This window comes from Coregonus clupeaformis, chromosome 26 (assembly GCF_020615455.1).
Source record: "Coregonus clupeaformis isolate EN_2021a chromosome 26, ASM2061545v1, whole genome shotgun sequence".
NCBI lineage: Eukaryota > Metazoa > Chordata > Actinopteri > Salmoniformes > Salmonidae > Coregonus > Coregonus clupeaformis.
The window spans coordinates 37276285-37282640 of record NC_059217.1 but is presented as its reverse complement, the minus strand read 5'-3'; positions in this window follow the sequence as shown (position 1 = coordinate 37282640).

Genomic DNA, 6356 nt, shown 5'->3' with positions numbered 1-6356 from the left:
GTGAAAAGAGTGGAGTGAGACAGAGCGAGAGAGAGAGAGGGAGAGAGAAAGTGAAAACAGTGGAGTGAGACAGAGTGAGAGAGAGTGAGTTGTGAGAAGAGAGAGAGTGAAAACAGTGGAGTGAGGCAGAGCGAGAGAGAGAGAGTTGTGAGGAGAGAGAGAGTGAAAACAGTGGAGTGAGGCAGAGAGAGAGAGAGTTGTGAGGATAGAGAAAGAGTAAAAACAGTGGAGTGAGACAGAGCGAGCGAGAGAGAGGGAGAGAGAAAGTGAAAACAGTGGAGTGAGACAGAGCGAGAGAGAGAGAATTGTGAGAAGAGAGAAAGAGTGAAAACAGTGGAGTGAGACAGAGTGAGAGAGAGTGAGTTGTGAGAAGAGAGAGAGTGAAAACAGTGGAGTGAGACAGAACGATAGAGAGAGAGCTGTGAGGAGAGAGAGAGTGAAAACAGTGGAGTGCGACAGAGTGAGAGAGAGAGAGAATTGTGAGGAGACAGAGAGAGTGAAAACAGTGGAGTGAGAGAAAGAGAGAGAGAGAGAGAAAGAAAGAGAGAGAGGGAGTTGTCAGGAGAGAGAAAGAGTGAAAACAGTGGAGTGAGACAGCGAGAGAGAGAGTTGTGAGGAGAGAGAGAGTGAAACAGTGGAGTGAGAGAGAGAGAGAGAGAGAGAGAGAGAGAGTTGTGAGGAGAGAGAAATAGTGAAAACAGTCGAGTGAGGAGGCAGAGAGAGAGAGTTGTGAGGATAGAGAAAGAGAGAGTGAAAACAGTGGAGTGAGGCAGAGCGAGAGAGAGAATTGTGAGGAGAGAGAGAGTGAAAACAGTGGAGTGAGGCAGAGCGAGAAAGAAAGAGTGAAAACTGTGGAGGGAGGGAGGGAGGGAGGGAGAGAGAGAGAGAGAGAGAGAGAGAGAGAGAGAGAGAGAGAGAGAGAGAGAGAGAGAGAGAGAGAGAGAGAGAGAGAGAGAGAGAGAGAGAGAGAGAGAGAGAGAGAGAGAGAGAGAGAGAGAGAGAGAGAGAGAGAGAGAGAGAGAGAGAGAGAGAGAGAGAGAGAGAGAGAGAGAGTTGTGAGGAGAGAGAGAGTGAAAACAGTGGAGTGAGACAGAATGAGAGAGAAAGTAAGTTGAGAAGAGAGAGAGTGAAAACAGTGGAGTGAGTCAGAGCGAAAGAGAGAGAGAGCTGTGAAGATAGAGAGAGTGAAAACAGTAGAGAGAGAGAGAGAGAGAGAGAGAGAGAGAATTGTGAAGATAGAGAGAGTGAAAACAGTGGAGTGAGTGAGAGTGAGAGAAAGAGAGAGAGAAAAGGTGAAAACTGTAGTGAGACAGAGCGAGAGAGAGTTGTGAGGAGAGAGAAAGAGAGAGAGAGCGTGAGTTGTGAGGAGAGAGAAAGAGTGAAAACAGTGAAGTGAGACAGAGTGAGAGAGAGAGAGAGAGAGAGAGATAGAGAGTTGTGAGGAGCGAGGAAGAGTGAAAACAGTGGAGTGAGGCAGAGCGAGAGAGAGAGAATTTTGACCCTGCACGCAAGAGAATCACCATGGCAACCAGTGAGCCATGAAGGCTGCTCTCCGTTTTTAAAACTGAAATGGTAGAAATAAAAGTAAGCATATGACTCAACACATATCTCCCAATCTCACATGTAAAATCATCCAGTCTCAGGCATGCCAAACTGAGATTGCCTACCTGAAAAAAGCATTTTCCAGCTGAATACGTTCTGGCTGTTCTAGTAAGCAGATGCATTATGACAAAATTTAAAGATTATTTTTTTTAAACACACAAATGATCATGCCAGACACTAGCCTGACGACTCACACTAAATTATTATGCTGCTCTGTCGTTCGCTACATATTTTAGTCTGAGACTGCCATCATTGAAGCCGTTTGTGGTGACGAGGGGCGTCATCAGCGATTGGATCGTCTCTAAGCAATCAGAGTATCAAAGCCAATGTTGAATTTTCAAACCGTAGCTTTACCCACGTATGTTCTGGCTCTGGCCCTGGCCCAAACCATCGGTTTCTGGACTAATCAGACGGCCCCGAATGTGTTTGCATTTGGTGAAAGGTCGGCAAGGTACTCAGATCCAGACTCATTGCAGGCTAACAAATGATGTGCAAATAGCATACTAACCTTTTGTTGATGTCAATATGTATGAAGGTTTATATTTGCTTACTGTACTGTGTGCTCACGAATATGCAACGTCCTCCTGATATAGTGATGTTAACTAAATTACCTCTCCTAAATTACCTATTTAGGAGAGGCCATGTGAGGATATGACAAAGCCAAGTGACTTGGTGTATAGCGAGAATAGGAGAGGGCCTAGAACTGAGCCCCGGGGGACACCAGTGGTGAGAGCATGTGGTGCGGAGACAGATTCTCGCCATGCCACTTGGTAGGAGCGACCGGTCAGGTAGGACGCACGCTCAAGAGTTTTGGAGAGAAAAGAAAGAAGGGATACTGGTCTGTAGTTGTTGACATCGGAGGGATCGAGTGTAGGTTTTTTGAGAAGGGGTGCAACTCTCGCTCTCTTGAAGACGGAAGGGACATAGCCAGCGGTCAAGGATGAGTTGATGAACGAGGTGAGGTAAGGGAGAAGGTCACCGGAGATGGTCTGGAGAAGAGAGGAGGTGATAGGGCAGGTTGTTGGGCGGCCGGCCGTCACAAGTCGGAAGACTTCATCTGGAGAGAGAGGGGAGAAAGAAGTCAAAGCATAGGGTAGGGCAGTGTGAGCAGGACCAGCAGTGTCATTTGACTTAACAAACGAGGATCAGATGTCGTCAACCTTCTTTTCAAAATGGTTGACGAAGTCATCCACAGAGGGGGGGAGGGGGAGGAGGATTCAGCAGGGAGGAGAAGGTGGCAAAGAGCTTCCTAGGGTTAGAGGCAGATACTTGGAATTTAGAGTGGTAGAAAGTGGCTTTAGCAGCAGAAACAGAGGAAGAAAATGTAGAGAGGAGGGAGTGAAAAGATGCCAGGTCCGCAGGGAGTCTAGTTTTCCTCCATTTCCGCTCGGCTGCCCGGAGCCCTGTTCTGTGAGCTCGCAATGAGTCATCAAGCCACGGAACAGGAGGGGAGGACCGAGCCGGCCGGGAGGATAGGGGACATAGAGAGTCAAAGGATGCAGAAAGGGAGGAGAGGAGGTTTGAGGAGGCATAATCAGGAGATTGGAGGGAGAAGGATTGAGCAGAGGGAAGAGATGATAGGATGGAAGAGGAGAGAGTAGCGGGAGAGAGAGAGCGAAGGTTGCGACGGCGCATTACCATCTGAGTAGGGGCAGAGTGAGTAGTGTTGGAGGAGAGTGAGAGAGAAAAGGATACAAAGTAGTGGTCGGAGACATGGAGGGGAGTTGCAGTGAGATTAGTAGAAGAACAGCATCTAGTAAAGATGAGTTCAAGCGTATTGCCTGCCTTGTGAGTAGGGGGGAACGGTGAGAGGGTGAGGTCAAAAGAGGAGAGGAGTGGAAAGAAGGAGGCAGAGAGAAATTAGTCAAAGCTAGACGTAGGGAGGTTAAAGTCACCCAGAACTGTGAGGGGTGAGCCATCCTCAGGAAAGGAATTTATCAAGGCGTCAAGCTCATTGATGAACTCTCCAAGGGAACCTGGAGGGCGATAAATGACAAGGATGTTAAGCTTGAATGGGCTAGTGACTGTGACAACATGGAATTCAAATGAGGAGATAGACAGATGGGTCAGGGGAAAAAGAGAGAATGTCCACTTGGGAGAGATGAGGAGTAGAGAATGTCCACTTGGGAGAGATGAGGATTCCTGTGCCACCACCCCGCTGACCAGATGCTCTCGGGGTATGCGAGAACACATGGTCAGACGAGGAGAGAGCAGTAGGAGTAGCAGTGTTTTCAGTGGTAATCCATGTTTCCGTCAGCGCCAAGAAGTCGAGGGACTGGAGGGTAGCATAGGCTGAGATGAACTCTGCCTTGTTGGCAGCAGAACGGCAGTTCCAGAGGCTGCCTGAGACCTGGAACTCCACGTGGGAGTTGTGGTATCTGTTATTATTACAATACAACTATTAAGTTGTATCTGTGCTAACCAGACATTTACACAATAACTAAATGACCTATTAAGTTGTATCTGTGCCAACAAGACATTTACAGAATAACAAAAAATGGCATCAAACACACATCTTATAACAGACCCCGTCTTAAGCAACAAATGCACAATACCAGAAGCATTCCCCAACTCCCTCATGAAATGAAAATGAAGATATGTAGGCTATGCTGTATCAAGTGTGTGAATGCACACTTCTGAGGAGGAAGCTCAGGAGGAATACCCCCTAGTCTGGATAGATGAGCCAGGGCATTTTTTTGTAAATCTCAATCTGGCAACCGTCAATCTGCCAACCGTCAATCTGGCAACCTTCAATCTGGCAACCGGGGGCATATCTGATCCTGTTCATTTCAGCTGAGCTTTCATGCGACCCTCACAGCTTGTATGGAGAGAGAACAGCCATCTAAGAGTACGTTTGACATCAGGGTTCATGTCTCGTGATGTGTCCCAGCAATGGGAGCTGACTTTCTTTCCTAGTCTCTTTTCCTGGTCTCCTTTCTTTGTCTCCTCATCCAATTGGCAAGGATCCCCCAGAACCTATTTCTCAATAACATACGGTACGTACTCAGAATGTCTGTGAGGCAGACAGCCCTGTGGCTGATTTCTATATACACATACTTTAATAGACTGTGCAATGACTGGATTATTGATCACATCCTGAACTAGAGGGCACTATCCCACAGCATTATCCAGCTGAGAATATGTGTTTGAATATGTTTTCATGCTGACATACAGTGGGGAAAAAAAGTATTTAGTCAGCCACCAATTGTGCAAGTTCTCCCACTTAAAAAGATGAGAGAGGCCTGTAATTTTCATCATAGGTACACGTCAACTATGACAGACAAAATGAGAAAAAAAAATCCAGAAAATCACATTGTAGGATTTTTTATGAATTTATTGGCATATGATGGTGGAAAATAAGTATTTGGTCAATAACAAAAGTTTCTCAATACTTTGTTATATACCCTTTGTTGGCAATGACACAGGTCAAACGTTTTCTGTAAGTCTTCACAAGGTTTTCACACACTGTTGCTGGTATTTTGGCCCATTCCTCCATGCAGATCTCCTCTAGAGCAGTGATGTTTTGGGGCTGTCGCTGGGCAACACAGACTTTCAACTCCCTCCAAAGATTTTCTATGGGGTTGAGATCTGGAGACTGGCTAGAGCCACTCCAGGACCGTGAAATGCTTCTTACGAAGCCACTCCTTCGTTGCCCGGGCGGTGTGTTTGGGATCATTGTCATGCTGAAAGACCCAGCCACGTTTCATCTTCAATGCCCTTGCTGATGGAAGGAGGTTTTCACTCAAAATCTCACGATACATGGCCCCATTCATTCTTTCCTTTACACGGATCAGTCGTCCTGGTCCCTTTGCAGAAAAACAGCCCCAAAGCATGATGTTTCCAACCCCATGCTTCACAGTAGGTATGGTGTTCTTTGGATGCAACTCAGCATTCTTTGTCCTCCAAACATGACGAGTTGAGTTTTTACCAAAAAGTTATATTTTGGTTTCATCTGACCATATGACATTCTCCCAATCCTCTTCTGGATCATCCAAATGCACTTCAGACGGGCCTGGACATGTACTGGCTTAAGCAGGGGGACACGTCTCGCACTGCAGGATTTGAGTCCCTGGCGGCGTAGTGTGTTACTGATGGTTGGCTTTGTTACTTTGGTCCCAGCTCTCTGCAGGTCATTCACTAGGTCCCCCCCGTGTGGTTCTGGGATTTTTTCTCACCGTTCTTGTGATCATTTTGACCCCATGGGGTGAGATCTTGCGTGGAGCCCCAGATCGAGGGAGATTATCAGTGGTCTTGTATGTCTTCTATTTCCTAATAATTGCTCCCACAGTTGATTTCTTCAAACCAAGCTGCTTACCTATTGCAGATTCAGTCTTCCCAGCCTGGTGCAGGTCTACAATTTTGTTTTTGGTGTCCTTTGACAGCTCTTTGGTCTTGGCCATTGTGAAGTTTGGAGTGTGACTGTTTGAGGTTGTGGACAGGTGTATTTTATACTGATAACAAGTTCAAACAGGTGCCATTTAATACAGGTAACGAGTGGAGGACAGAGGAGCCTCTTAAAGAAGAAGTTACAGGTCTGTGAGAGCCAAAAATCTTGCTTGTTTGTAGGTGACCAAATACTTATTTTCCACCATAATTTGCAAATAAATTCATAAAAAATCCTACAATGGGATTTTCTGGATTTTTTTTGCTCAATTTGTCTGTCATAGTTGACGTGTACCTATGATGAAAATTACAGGCCTCTCTCATCTTTTTAAGTGGGAGAACTTGCACAATTGGTGGCTGACTAAATACTT